At 31.7% G+C, this 16,598-nt stretch overlaps 1 protein-coding gene across 1 annotated transcript in view; it reads left to right on the plus strand.

Moving 5' to 3' along the window:
• The first annotated feature begins 9,812 nt into the window (after positions 1-9,812).
• LOC111429512 (monocarboxylate transporter 2-like) overlaps positions 9,813-16,598 on the plus strand; it is an 86,575-nt gene continuing 79,789 nt past the window's right edge. Inside the window, exon 1 of the mRNA XM_071197812.1 lies at positions 9,813-10,212. The gene's annotated coding sequence lies outside the window, so the exon portion shown is untranslated. The remainder of the gene's footprint in view (positions 10,213-16,598) is intronic.

The following is a 16,598-nucleotide window of genomic DNA, read 5'->3' on the forward strand; positions in this document are numbered from 1 at the left end:
AAATGATACATATAAATGTAAATATCGTTCTAAAACCCTTAACAGTGTTAATTACACACTGGAAAGAAGAGGTGTGTGGGAAATTTCCTTAGAAACGAGTGGTTGCGAAAAATTGTGCATAACATTGATGCTAGCAGTAACAAGTGATAGGGAAAAATTGCTGGTATTACTAATATTGAGAAAAAAAACATTCTGAAATCCGAAAGACTTCCCGAATGACGTCTTAGTTAGGGCACAACAAAAAGGATGGATAATAGAAAAGCTTATGATAGAATGGTTAAGACAAGTATGAAGTCGTAGACCAGGAACACACATGGAAAACGATCCCTGAAAACAATATTATAACATCATTTAAGAAGTTTTGTATAACCAATGCTTTGGACAGATCCGAAGATGACGTAATATGGGCAGAAAATGATACATAAAAATGTAAATATCGTTCTAAAACCCTTAACAGTGTTATTGTTATAATGCGATTTTATTTTACTATTTTCCAAATCACAACTATACGACTGCGAATCTAATCCGCACTCGATTGTAATCCGCATTTGATTTTAGAGCATATAAAATTTGTAACAAGGGTGCGGATTAGATTCGAGAAAATACGGTATGTAAAAATATACAGGGTGTTCCATTTAAAAAAATAAAGTAGTTGGCGACTTCCGGTATAACCGGAAGTGCTAGAAATCTGAAAATATTTTAGATGAAGAGAACGTAATTGATAATACTTAAGTCTGCATTCTCAAATTTTTTGTTTGGCCAGAACCCCAGAAACGTCTAATGACCGGTCTCGATGAGACACCCTGTATATTTATTATACCTAAGCAATCTGGAACAGCTAATATTTTCACTAGAACAACTCTATAAAGAACACTTTACTTTTTAAAAATTAAAATTTTTGGAAGTTTCAGTTAGTAATTCTTTCATAAGTTCATAAGTAAGTTTCATTAATATCTATTTCAATAAAAAATATATTGTTCAAATACTTGCGACACACCATTTAGAAATCATGTTGAGAATGTTTGCACAGATTGCTTTAGTTTCCTAAAATTGTTTTTAAAAACCGGTTCTAGTAAAGCAACATATAAAAAAAGAGCTGAACTATTAACAGGAATAAATTATTTTGGAAGCCAGAATATTGCTGGCGTGATAATAGTGAATGCTATTTCAAATATTGCGTTTCTTTGCACACAACTATTTAAAGAAGAATTTAGTTATTGTAGGACTAAAAACTGCAATAATGTTTAAACGTTATTTTCCATAAAAACATAATTTTACCAATTGACATTGACATCGTAACAATATTTGGCTATGCACAGCTAAAGCAAGTAATAGAAAACTACATGCAAACTCTAAGCAACAATTGCAAAAAATGTGGTCTGTTTATAGAAACAACAAATGGAGAGAACAATAAAACAAAATTGAGTGATTACGCACGCAATTTGTCTTTGAATCTTTGAATGATGTAGGACACTACCCGGCATTTGTGCCCAATAATGCCAATTGGATTATTGTATTATTTAATGACTTACGAAAAAAAACCGTACAAGTTGAAAAAGCTGCTGAAATAAATGCACAAATGTGCATATATAATAATAAATGTGCGTTTATAAATGAGTAAAGTGATGTAACCGTATTAATCCATGATATTAGTTTATTTACATAATTTAGTTTATTTAGTTATAGTTTACCTTGGAATAAGGTATTGTACTGGTATAATAATACTGATCGAATAGTTATTGTTTTATTTGTTAGTTTAGTTTATTTATTAATTTATTACTTAGTTTATACAAAATAAAATATACTTTAAATCGCATCTTATGTTTTACTATTATAAGTTTAAAGAGAAAGGTGAAACTTGTGATTTTTAGAAAATTAGGATGGTCAGATTATTCCATATTTTTTTAGTTTTTTAATATCACAACAACTGAAATTTAAGGTTTTTCTAGTGAAAATAACAGCTGTTCTGAATTGTTTTAATTGTTGTAAGTACTAATTTTTAATATGAAAGTTTAAAAGAACTAATGCCGCAGTGATTAAATAAACATTTTAAGTACCTAGAACATCAAGAACAATTTAGAGCAACAAAAAATATGTGATTTTGCAAAATTAATGTCCGTGTTAAACGTAAAACACATCTGGAACAATTTGAATCGGCAAAGTTTGAGTTATTTTAGGTTGTTCTATGTTTTTTAAGTCTTATTGTATAATATAAAACCGCTGACACAAGAATTACTGATTGAAACTTCCAAAGACTTTAATTTTCAAAGAGTAAAGTGCCCTTTAGAGAGTTGTTCTAGTGAAAATAATAGCTGTTCCACATTGCGTTAGCTATAATAAGTATATATTTGTAATATGGAATTGATAATAGAAAAACTATAGTCACAGCAATCAACTAGACATTTCGGCGGCCAAACCTATTTATAGTTATAACTTCGTAATGTTATAACCCATAATTTTGATTTTCTAGAACAATTACTAGAACAACTAGAACAATCCAAAACAACAAAGAAAATTTGATTTTTCCAAAAATGGGGGGCTAGTCAAAAAACCTGTTTTTTTCGGTTTTCTTGCGGAGTTTTCTAGAACAATCTAGAACAACAATAAAAAATTTAAAAATCAAAAAATGGGGGGCTAACTTCCCGCACTCGAGGGAAGCGCAAAAGCGTTTGTTGGGCCAGAACCACCAGTTGGTGTATCATTTGCGATGACTAAACATAGAATTATGATTAAAATTTGTTTTTGAAGTATAAAATTAATCCTGCCATCATATTGCAAATGTTCAAAATTACATTTTCGAACACGTTGCGTTATTCAGAGTTTACACGACAGTTTCAGGAAAACAAACACAATAAGCATTTATATAAAATTGTTCCGGTATTCACCGGTTTACCAAATTGCGTTAGTAATCCGGCGTCACCGCTACCGCATACACTTTTTACGCAACGAATAGATTTTCCGGTTAAAACGTTCCGTCACCGGAACGAGTTGATGGTGTAATTATCTGGTACATTTTTCAAAGTACATAAAAATATTAAAATCATAAACATTGAGTGAAGTAGCGCTTTAGTTTGCATTGCAATTCAAAAAATAATAAAAATTTACTTTTTAATATAAATCCCAAAAATGTCGCTGATTTAATATTATAGAAGTTGGTTACATTAATTTTGAAACACCTGTATATAATGGGAACATTTACAGATGTCTGTATAAAGTTTTCTTGTCGTTGGCCTTAATTCTTTGTATATTCCTAGTGATATTTCACTCAGAAATATTGATGCAATAACAACAACGAGTAGAGAAAAGCAAACGGAAGAAGAGAAAAACAGCAAATAGCTCGGCTCGTTTACGCCGAGGTCGTAACTTGAGGGCTTTATTTTCGAGCTCAGAGTCGAGTCAAGTTTCCCATTGATTTTGTAATTTGGGCGAACTGCAAAGCGAACCAGAATAACAGAAAAAAAAACATACCTAGCACAAAAAGAAACAATAAAAAAATCAAAATAAAAAGGCGGTGATAAATAATGGGATATTCCAATAATTAATGGTTACATCTAATTTTGTGGATTTTTTAAAATTCCACTTTTCAATCTAGTATTTTAATAATTTTTTTTTGTACTTCTCTATATGTATAAAGAAATCTTATGAATTATAGATCTTTTTTACCGTCAGTAGGTAGATGTGTTAAGAAATTTCTTTGAATTTCTTTGCTCAGAAACGGAGAAATGAGAGACTCTTAAAAAATGTTAGAGCTTGTAAAAGTAAAACGTGTTCTTGTAAAGTAAAATTATCTCTTGTAGCGTACATATAAAGTATGTCTCTTATAAAATAACTAATTGGTATTCTAGAACGTCCGCGAAAGCTGAATTATTGCGCTCTGGGAGGTTGAGTGAACTTTATGAAATTATCCTGAGTGGGGTTTTATCCTTTATTACAGTTTTTACGATTTTTTTGTAAGTTCTTTCAAATCCATTTTAAGCCAGCAACGCTCAGAATAGTTTTTCAACACTACCAAGCGTGTGCTCTCGCATTTTTGCATCTAATTTGCATCCGTTTTGTGGAATTTTTATTATCAAAAAATCAACTAAAGCCACTTCTAAATGTTTTATATAAACTTTCTATATAAATTCATAAACCTTTTGTGTCGTGTGTCGTTCTTTTTTTGCTTTAACATCCAACTTCTCTTAAAAATTTCCACATTTTGGAGATCCATCAAGCACTTTTTTACTTCTAAAAGAAGGTCGTAAAGCTCAACTCGTTCGCTTTCTGAACAAAAAGCAAGAACGGAAAGTTCTTAAAATTTTTCTTAAACTTTCCAAAGAGATGTCTATTTATCTTTCCTGAAAGCGTTAACGTTTATTTGCCATCACATTTTAAGCTTTTTAATCATCATAAATAAAGCCGTTAAAATATTTCGCAAAGAATTTATTAATTTCTTTCAAATTTATTTTAAGCTTTAAACTGGTACTTATCAAATACGTGGAAAGTAAACGAAGGACTAATATTGATCTATTGCAGCCCATTACTGTGATTATTACCTTGAATACTGTAAAGACCAAGGCACAAAAGAGCTACTATAAAGTCGTGTTTTGCAAAACATGTTACTCTCCCGTTATACATATTAATGACGCTATAAGCAAAGGATAATTCGTAAGAATTCTAACGTCAGAAAAAGGTGGTGATGATCAACAAAGGCCATAAATGATTATGTGATTGTACCGGAAGTGACATAGAACAAACTCCACAAACACTAAAGACACTAAAGAAGAAGAACAGAGGAAGCTAAGTGTCATTCAGCTCACCTATAAGAAAGGATACTACACAGAAAGAAAAGATTGGGTATATTTAACTAAACATTGGGCATAATTATCTAGAATTTGTGGTTAAAAATTAGCCTAACAATGTTATTAGTTGATGTAGATATTTTCAAATAGTTGATTTACTTTGTCGAATATTTAGAAGATTTGTTGATAATATACTTGAAAGAACTAATGTTCTAGTGGTGACTGTTTCTAATTATGTATTCATTTGATCTACATCTTTAGATAGATTGACTAAAATAGAATGAATGATTTATCTTAAATGTAGTAAAGCCAAAAGAAATGGATTAGCTATTATCACAATTCCTTTAGATGAATTATCTAATAATTTATTGTTGATATGTCTAAATAAGTAGTAATTCCAACTACATTTATATACAGGGTGATTCATAAGTAATGGGCCAAATTGTAAATGTACGTTCAGGAGGCCAAAATAATAATATTTTCATTAACAATAATGGGTCTTAGTCTGCTCCTTACTGAGATACAGGATGTTAAAGCGAAAAAAATAAAATAGATTTTTGTTAATAGATCAGCTACTTTTCTACATAATGACTCATAGTTGACTTATAGTTTTTGTAAGGGTAAACAATAATGTGTGAGAGGATTTGAGTTAACTCGTAGATGTCGCCACATGCGCCATATGAATTATGAAACGTCAATGAGCTTTTACGTTTAATGAATAGTTTAAAACATTTTATTGTTAAGTAAACTGATTCATTCTTGTCCTAACATAAATCAAAATGCCGAGACATAATCACTTTTCAAACGAAGAAATGAGAGACATGTTATGCGTTTACGCACAAGAATGTTTACAGAAGGCAGCCAAACCGGAAGATATTTCAAAATATTTATAATCGATTGGGTGAAACAGGTTCATTTCGTCCAAAATATCATACAGGACGTCCTAAGATTATCACTCCGCAGCAAGAAGATGAAATTTTGGTAAGAATTGCGCAAAATTCTGAAATAAGCACTCGTCGATTGTCTGCAGCAACTGGAATAAGCCAACCATCCGTGACTAGAATTTTACACAAGGAAAATTTATATCCCTATCATTTTATACCTGTGCAAAATTTACTTCCAACAGATTATCGAATCAGAGTTCAATTTTGTCAGTGGCTAAAAGGAAAATTGAATAATAATCCAACATTCCTAAATAACATTCTTTTCACGGATGAAGCAACCTTTACCAGACGCGGAGTTTTTAATTGGCGAAATAGTCATGCCTGGGAAACCGAAAACCCTCGTTTAAAAAAAGATAGACATTTCCAGCACGAGTTTAAAATAAATGTGTGGTGCAGTTGAATTACCTCCTAATTTAAATGGAGAGTCATATTTAATTTTTTTAAATAATGACTTAGTCGACCTCTTGGGAGATCTTCCATTACAACTAAGAAGAAATATGTGGTTCATGCAAGACGGTGCTCCTCCACATTTTTCACGTGCTGTGCGCGAACATCTGAATGAAACATTCCCTCACCGTTGGATTGGACGTGGTAGTGAATTTCAGTGGCCACCATGTGTGGGGTTACATGAAATCAATGGTCTATGCTGAACCTACTATAAATACACGAGACGAGTTATGGAATAGAATTCAAGATGCAGCCAATTCAATACGAAATAATCCTGCTACATTTTTTAAAGTCAGACAATCCTTAACCAAACGGTTAAATGCGTGTATAAATGCTGGTGGTGGTCATGTTGAAAACCTTTTGCAGTAGCTCATAATTAAGCTTAAATTTAATTTAACTTCGCACAACATTAACATGTAGGTTTTGATAACAGTTGTCGTAAGTGGTCTTAGTTCAAGTCTGTTCTAATGTTGTATTTCGTTTTATTAACTGGCGTACAATAAATTGTTTTATTACGTAATTTTTTTATGGTTTCAGTTTAATATTGTTATCAATTATCAATTACGGTTAGGTAAATGTCAACATTCCATGCCATGCTTGTGTCTTAACAGATTAATGCTACGTCGACCACCGTGAAATGTAGTGTAGTGAATTAGTAAAATTCAAATATCTCGAAAATCGTTAATATTTTCAAGATCAAAGAAGTATAGCTTTTTTCTACAGAAATGATGGGGCTATCCAAATTAAACAAGTATGTTGTAAAATAATGAGCGATAAAAAATTTGTAGCTGATTTCATCTAATTCATATGGCGCATGTGGCGACATCTACGAGTTAACTCAAATCCTCTCACACATTATTGTTTACCCTTACAAAAACTATAAGTCAACTATGAGTCATTATGTAGAAAAGTAGCTGATCTATTAACAAAAATCTATTTTATTTTTTTCGCTTTAACATCCTGTATCTCAGTAAGGAGCAGACTAAGACCCATTATTGTTAATGAAAATATTATTATTTTGGCTTCCTGAACGTACATTTACAATTTGGCCCATTACTTATGAATCACCCTGTATATGTTTGCTAGGTTTTTTAGTTATGTTACCTAAATTATATAGATAAATCTTTACATAATATTAGATAATATTACTAGAATTAGTAGATATATTTTCTACTATACATTAGGTATAAGTACTATTGTTGCTGTCATTTTAGGTATAAATAAAAGAAATGAAAACTATATTTAAATGATTTATTTAATAAAATAAATACAGGAAATATAAATAAATAAATAAAATTGTTACATTTACATACATTAAAATGTTACATATTGTTCTTTCCACTGAAACAAACATTTTCTAAATTTTATTCGTTGTCTAAATTTATCAGCAGGTATTAGATTGTCAATATCGGATATGGTCAATTCTTTAAAAACCTCAATATCAATCTTTTTAGCTATAAATAAATCACAAATTTAAACATTTCTAATCTGTTGTTAACCAGTTTACAGGTTGTCTTATAAAAATACCAAGCGGTATCGTTTCTTTGTTAATTTCATTCAAATACACATACCTATCTGATATTCGTTAAATAAAATAAAATTCTAAAATTCGTATACAATCATCAAACTACCGACTTTATTGGATAACTCAACCAATCTTGTGAACTAATTTTACTAATGGGTAAATAGATAATCGAACTAATTTTTAGATAAATGATCTATTTGAAATAAACTCAAGTCCGTAAATGATATTTTTATGTAGGTTTAACAAGTTAAATAATATTCATAATCAGATAGTAATTGTAATAAGAAAAAAAAATGCTTATGCTTAATGGGTACGAACACGTAGAACGCTGATTCGTGCTTTTTGTAAGAGCTTGTGTGCCAGCGCAAGGAATCCAGATAAATCCTTATGGCCTGCGTATGTCTGGAGATAAGCTATATTATACTGGCTTGATGCATTTTATTAACAAGCGTTTGCAACCAGCGCGAACCAGCGTTCTACGTGTTCGTACCATACTACATATTATATTATAATGAAATTCGTTTAAACAGAAATATTACTCTGATGATCTACCGACTTTAACTAATAATTAATTTTACTTACCTAAAAAATCATCAATTAGGTCACCTAATCCCCATTCCACAAGCAATGAACTAACAACGTCTTCTTGCACGACCGCTTCATTAACTATTTGATCTGCCATTATAAATATGTATAAAATGTGGACGCACACTATCTCGTATTTCGCAGTTTCAATTGTAACTGAGCCAATCCGAACACTTCGTTGTGTACACGTGTTGAACACGTCAGAACACGACTAGAACACTGTAGCCGTAAAGGAAAACATCGGGCAAGCATTCTTAAAATCTAACTAGTTTAGGCACATGATACAAAGATTAGTTATCTTTTCAATTCATTACTAGATATTTAATACGAACATACAACTACTACATTAGACAACATTAGGTAATTTTACCATGTCAATAACGAATGGTCTATTTCTATTTATACGTAAATTTAACTACTTTCTTTGTTTATTTATGCCAGACTACTTTAGTAATCAAACTTCTGTAATCAGTTTTCTGCAAACAGTATTTCATATTTTGTAAGCACTTTTTAGTTTCCTGCAAACAGTATCTAGTCTTCTGCAAGCATTATTAACTTCTGCGAGCAATATATCGTCTCCTGCAAGCAGTATCTGGTCCCATACAAGCAGTATTAACTTCTGCAACCAGTAGGTAGTCTTCTGCAAACAGTATTTAATCTTCTGTAACCAGTATTTAACTTGCTACAAGCCACTTTTAGTCTTTTAGGAAGGAAATTGTAAAATTGGTAAATTTAAGTGACACGGTTTTAATTAAAACTCTATTTTTAACTGAAAAAAATTTGCTTTTCTGCTAAAAAAATATTTTAAATCAAATCGTTTTGCGAAATAGGTAAAGTTTGTCTTCTACAAACTTGTATAATCAGTTTTTAGTCTTCTGCAAGCAATATTTAATCAAATCGTTTTACTTTAGTTGTTTCTGTAAACAACGAAATCTTTAGTTAATACCTCTAGAATAATTGTAAAACTAGCTAATTTGATTTCATCTAACTTGAAGTTGCAATAACATCTTATATATTTAGGTAAATTTTATAGGATTTTAGATAAAATAACGAATTTTTCGGCAACTAATCATAGTTAGTTAAACTTTCCATTTCATTTTTCTCTGTGTATCTAAACTGTAACAACTACAAAGGCATAACCTGCTAAACATTAAAGGTCATGGATATCACCACTTAATAGTTTCCATTTACTACATACATTTTGTCACCACATGACTTTGAGAAAGTAAAGAGTAAATGTAACTATAAGTAAAACAAATTTATGATGAATTTATAAAACAAACTGAACTTATTTGTACAAATTCAAATTATCTGCAAATTTTGATAAGATTTATTATTACAATCATTATTTTACAATTTTACTAAAACTAACTTTATATTAAATTTTATTTATTACTTCTTAATTTCCAAATTCAGCATCTTTATGAATGGAAAGTAAAATCCTGCGCACTGAAGCTCTGATCAGGACGAATACCGAGCAGAGACGCGAGCACCACGAACGTGAGCTTCTCTGCGGATTTTGCGACGAGCAGCAACCAGTTGGCGTCTGCCCTGCAGATGAGCAAGTTCGAATCGGTTCAATACTACCCCCCGAATAAAACGAAAATATTATCGTAAATTTAGTGTACATTTTTTGAATGAAATTTTATCTAAAATTGAATAAACTTTATTTAACATTGTTAATGTCGTAAATTTCAAACGATATTTATTAAACAAACTAGAAATTTTAATAATTTTATTTTACATGAAAAACATCTATTAGTTATAGTGAGGTTAGATTTTCTTTTTTTGAATAAAAATGATACAAATTTTTCGTTGTTCTTTCTCAAAAGGAGTGAACTTAAAGTTGACTTTAATAAAGAAATGTGAAATGTTCATCAAAAAAAGTTAAAATCAGTGATGGTTTCGGAATGTCGTAAACTAAGCAAAGGTAAATTAGATGTCAAAAAAATTATTTATTAATTAATTTTTCAGTTAAGTTAACTTTTTTTGAACGGGGCAAGTAAAGAAAAATTTGATGGTAGTATAAAAATGAAATAAAACAAGATTAAATTCAATACTAAACCAATTTTCCGTGCGATAAACTTTATTTTTAACTTGAAACGTCTTTCATTTTCTTTTTCATTTCCTTCTAATTTCGTTGACGAAAAAAAAGAAGAAAAAGAATTAGTAGAAATTAATTAATTACATTGAAATCACCTTGAAATTCTCAAATATACAATTATTATAAACAATTTAGTTAATAACATTCATTAACAACTATTAATAATGAAACAGGTACAAATCAAATAAGATAAAATAATTTCAAGAAGTGCAACAATCATTTTGCTAAAATACATAAAGAAGCGAAAAGCCTAATTAAAAGAAGCTACAAATGGCTAAAGAATTTCATAATGTAAATGGAAGTCCTAGAAAACAAAGGAATATTATTCAGAATTCCTTGAATTTCTCTAATTCATGAAATGAGAGTAATTTAGTAGAAAATTAAGACCTAGGTGATACTTTTATTAATGTTAAAATGTAAAATTAAGGCTTCTTATCGATCAAGCTTTTCGTGTTTACTAAAATATTTGAGTCATCCTTAACAAAGACTTAGCATCACGCAGCTACCGATTACATCACTAATAGAGTTTATCTATGGTAATCTGGACGAGAATAAAACTGTCCTTGTGAACGATTTAGATTTGTGTAAGGTATTTGATCACATTATTCTTCTTAAAAGGTTGCTGGGAGTGAATGTAAACAGTGTGCAATAAAAAAATTCATGCTAAGTATCAAGATAATATTTATAGTAACACATATGCTTTTATTGGCACCTCTTACATCGCACGGGTCGCAGTCATTAAACGTTATATTTTATAGATCTCATAAAGTATAATTAAGAATGTTACAAATACATGAAACATAAACAACGTCAAAAAATTATTATTGAATAAGATAAAATATTTCAAAACGAAACAGAGAAAGTACTTTTGTCCACAATTATGAAAAGATTTAAGATAAAAAAACTGAAGGGAAAAAGAATGCTTCTTCAATTAAAATCAGCTATTCATTTTTAATTATTGGTTCATTTCATCATGATCGTCCTCAACCTCTCGTATATAAATATGGTCTCCAGACCAATACTGCTCTGTTCCATGCTATTTGATGTCTAATTAACGTCACTTCCGCCAGGGATAACCATACCCTCAAATCGTCCATACAGAATATTCATTATTTATGGTCATTCATTTTAAACTCCTGGGTAACATGGATTTTGTACGAGTGTAGGTCCAAAATTTCCCAAGTTGAAGTTGCTGTTCTTGGCCTATGTGGCTTTTTTTCATCTAAAATTTGCCACCAAATGTAGAATCTCAATGCGCGCATCGTTTGCACTAACCAATTCTCCTTTTATAATAAACATCATATATTATTTCTGAATCTGTGTCACTTATTGGAGACTCTGGTACTGTAGATTTGAATAACATTTCGGACCATTTTCTTGTTCAATGTATGTTGTCATTAATAACTACAATTGATTGGCATGCTCTAATTCAATTTATAAATATTAATGACAAATTAGAACTTTTTAATAGGCATTTACTGTATGTATTTGATAAACATGTGCCTGAGAAAATTATCAAAGTTTCCCGACCAAGTGCGCCTTGGTTGACTCCAGTCATCAGATCTATGATGGAAACGAGAGATAAGGCATTGAGTCGTTTCAAACGGACAAAAAAGCCTGAGCACTGGGAATATTACAAGTCATTAAGAAATTATCTAACATTTGCAATGAAATGCGGGTAAAATATGGAAAACATATACTAAATTAGGCATTGGATGTAAATCTAAAAATTGTGATGTACCTGAGAATTTATGTGATGCAGATAAATTTAATGATTATTTTCTTAATATATCTTTAAACAATGATATTGATCATAATTTATTACAATTTTATAATAGCAATACTTTATGTACATTTAAAGAATTATTTGTCTTTCATACTGTGGCACGCAGTGAGGTGGCTGCAGTTATATCAGGTATTCATTCTGGTGCTGTGGGAAGTGATTTTCTTGGTATAAACACAATAAAATTAAGATGTCATGTCCATATTTATTAGATATTATAACGCATATTATTAACACTTGTCTCCTGGAATCGGTTTTCCCTGATTGCTGGAAGGATTCCTTTGCCGAAAACCAGTACTCCTGAAAGTTATACAGATGTTAGACCTGTAAGTATTTTGCAAGCCCTCTCCAAAGTTCCTGAAAAAATAGTTTGTTGTCAATTAAGGGAACATCTTTGTCTTTATAACATCATACCCAACAACCAATCGGGATTTAGACCGAATCATAGCTGTAATACTGTTCTATTAGATATTGTGGATGATGTGTTGCGTAGTGTCGACTGGGGTGACATGCATGCGATTGTATTGTTGGATTATTCAAAAGCATTTGATATGATAAATCACCATCTGTTACTAAGTATTTTACACTACATTGGTCTGAGTCACACAGCAATAGAGTTTTTTAAACATTACCTTTTAAACAGAGAACAACGAACTAAAATCAAAGATGTCTTCTCACAAAGAGAACTAATCTCTAAAGGAGTTCCTCAGGGAAGTATATGTGGACCTCTGCTGTTCATAATTTATGTGAGTACGTTTTATAAAAATTTTAAGTTTTGCAAATATCATGCTTATGCTGATGATACTCAGTTGTCAATTTCATTTCATCACACTGACTCTAACAATGCTGCTATCAAAATTAATTCGGATGTACAATCCCTTGTTGACGCTTCTGAGGCACATGGTCTAAAAATTAACCCCACTAAATCCAATGTAATTATTTTTGGGAATAAAAATCATATCAAATCTGTTAGTGATATTCTTAAAATTAGTGTAGGTTATCAGAAATTACAGCACGTAGATTCCGTTAAAAATTTGGGTCTGTTTATAGACAATGATTTAAAATTTAATACCCACATAAATAAGCTATTACAAAAATCTTATTGTATTTTGAAATCTCTCTATTCGTATCGACACGTGTTAAATGCAGACAGTAAACGGTTATTAACTGATGCATTGATTTTATCTCATTTTAACCACTGTGATTCGGTCTATGGTCTCTGCTTAACTAAAGAAAATCAAAGAAGGGTGCAGTATGTCCAGAATAGCTGCCTCAGGCTGATTTATGGCATACAAAAATATCAGAGAGTTTCACATAAATTGGCGGAGTGTGGTTGGCTGAATATGCATAATAGGATGACTCTACATAGAGGAGTAGTTTATTTCAAAATCTTAAAAGACAAAATTCCTGTTTATTTAAGTAATAAAATAATCTACCGTACTGATGTACAGGGTGTCCAAATTTCGATGGGTTTGCAGGGTATCTCAGTTATTATGAGAGGTAGAAAGTTGCGGCTTTCGCGAACCCGAGCTACTTTTTTGTGAAACTTACAATGGCGCAAACCAAATTTTCATGGCCCTTTTCGTTTTTGATATACAGGAGTGTTTCAAAATTTACGATTTTCAGACACCCCTGTATGTCGGCTATCCGGAAACGTAAAAATGTGTTCTAATAGATTTTTTCACGTAGAATCCAATGGTGCACGTAGAATTTTTCTAGTCATCAAGGTTTTTGAGTTATAAAGAGTTAAGTATTTTAGAAGTTGAGTATTCAGTATTTGAGTTGTGTTTATAACTCAAAAACCGTGATGACTAGAAAATTTCTACGTGCACCATTGGATTCCACGTGAAAAAATCTATTAGAACCCGTTTTTACTTTTTTACTAAGTTTCCGGATAGCCGAGATACAGGAGGTGCCTGAAAATGGTAAATTTCAAGCACTCCCTGTATATCAAAAACGAAGAGGACTATGAAAATTTGGTTTGCGCCATTGTAAGTTTCACAAAAAAGTAGCTCAGGTTCGCGAAAGCCGCAACTTTCTATCTTTCATAATAACTGAGATACCCTGCAAACCCATCGAAATTTGGACACCCTGTACACAATCTCTATATTCGCAGAAAAGATTCACTTACGGTGCCACGTCACACGTCGACTGCTTTTCGGAATTCATTTACATACGGCATCACAGTTTTCTGGAACACCCTTCCTCGGCCATTAAAAGTGTTAAACGTGTCAAAGTTTAAAATTAAATACAGACGGTATCTATGTGAGCGACAGACAAGATTGAATTAGTTTTCCTTATTATACTCAGTTATATATACAGGGTGATTCATTAGCTCTATGACAAACTTTGGCAGATGAAAGGTGATGCGATCTAAGGAAAAAATGTTATATGAATATGGGTCCGATTCATTTTGGTTAAAGAGTTACAAGCCTTTGAAAATTTTATACAGTTTAATAGGCAAATGAAAATGTAACATAAAAAATAAGTTTAAAAATTACAAAAATTGTTTGAAATGTCCGCCTTCAGCTTGAATGCACGCTTCACATCGACGAAGTAAAGATTTGCAACAATAATAATTATGAAACACAAATACAGAGTTGGCTGTGATAACAAAACTGAGTTCTTTATGTCAAACATTTCAATTTACTCTATTCTGTGTGTTTCAAAGTTTATAATTGACAGAGTTTTGATTGAAAACGAAAAATGCATGTATTTACGACTGAAGAATATGCAGATACTATTTTTGTATACTGGCTTTGTAACGGAAACGCTCGGCAAGCAGCAAGAGGATACCTTCGTAGGTTTCCAAATAGACATCAACCTGCCCATACAGTGTTTAGTGCATCATTTCGCAGACTGAGAGAAAGAGGTAACCCCGCTCCACTACATTCCGTTCGTCCCCATGATGTGAATGTACAAAATGAAGAACGTGTTATTGATTTAGTACTTGACGACCCTTCAATTAGTACTCGGCGTATAGCGAGCATGTTACAAATATCCAAAAGTTTTGTATGGCGTGTATTGAATCGAGAAATGTTACATCCGTTTCATCGCCAAAATGTTCAAGCATTACATCCTAAAGATACTGAGCAACGCTTAGCATTTTGCCACTGGATTATTCAGCAATATGCTCAAAATAATAACTTCATTTCCCAAGTTCTGTGGTCTGATGAAGCGTGTTTCACTAGGGACGGCATAAATAATTATCATAACGAACATGTGTGGTCCTTGCAAAATCCACATGCAATTAGACCAGGAAGATTTCAGCAACGGTTTAGTGTAAACGTTTGGGATGGCATTTTTAACAATTCTTTGCTACCTGTATGGGTGATAAATGAACGCTTAAATGCAAATATGTGCAGAAATTTCTTGGGACATAACCTTTTCGATTTTATCGACGACGTACCACTTAACATAGTTCAAAATATGTGGTATCAGCACGATGGTGCACCACCACATCGAGGAAGAGAAGTCATCGCTTGGTTACATGAACATTTTCCAAACAAATGGATTGGCAATGGAGGTCCAGTAGTCTACGATCCCCAGATCTAAATCCGCTGGATTATTATTTCTGGGGACACATGAAGCAGCTTGTGTACCATGTAGAAATTACTACCCGTCAGCAACTACTGGACAGAATTCAAGATGCAGCTAATAGCATACGGAATGATCCAAATATCATACGTCGTGTGATAGAATCTTTACTTCGTCGATGTGAGGCGTGCATTCAAGCTGAAGGCGGACATTTCGAACAATTTTTGTAATTTTTAAACTTATTTTTTATGTTACATTTTCATTTGCCTATTAAACTGTGTAAAATTTTCAAAGGCTTGTAACTCTTTAACCAAAATGAATCGGACCCATATTCATATAACATTTTTTCCTTAGAATCGCATCACCTTTCATCTGCCAAAGTTTGTCATAGAGCTAATGAATCACCCTGTATATTTTTTTTTGCGCTGTTATGGATTATTTGTTGTTATAGTACATAGGAGCCAGGGGAAGAGTAGGAAGAGAGTGATTTATATGTAAAAGATTTTTGAGGGTTAATAAATTGCATTATTATTATTATTATTATTATTTGAAATGTTGCTCAATCATGTAACTTGCTGGAGATTTGGCATAAGTAAGTGAATAATAAGCAATAGTTTTGACAAACGCCACATGGCCACAACAAACAGTCAACATTAACCAGCCCCTATTAAAAGATTCTTTATAAATTTCAGTTCAATATATCAATTATTCAACACATATATAACACTTGTTTAAACTAAGAACGTTGTCGCTGTACCGGTTTATGTGATTTGTAATCGAAAAATAACTTTGCTGCTACAGAATAACGGCAACAATAGATTTGCAATGTGGTGAGAATACTGAATAAGCATTTGTGTTTGCATTAGACAATAATTAGACGCCTGCAGTGGCG

The sequence above is a fragment of the Onthophagus taurus genome, chromosome 7 (assembly GCF_036711975.1).
Source record: "Onthophagus taurus isolate NC chromosome 7, IU_Otau_3.0, whole genome shotgun sequence".
In the NCBI taxonomy this organism is placed as follows: Eukaryota; Metazoa; Arthropoda; class Insecta; order Coleoptera; family Scarabaeidae; genus Onthophagus; species Onthophagus taurus.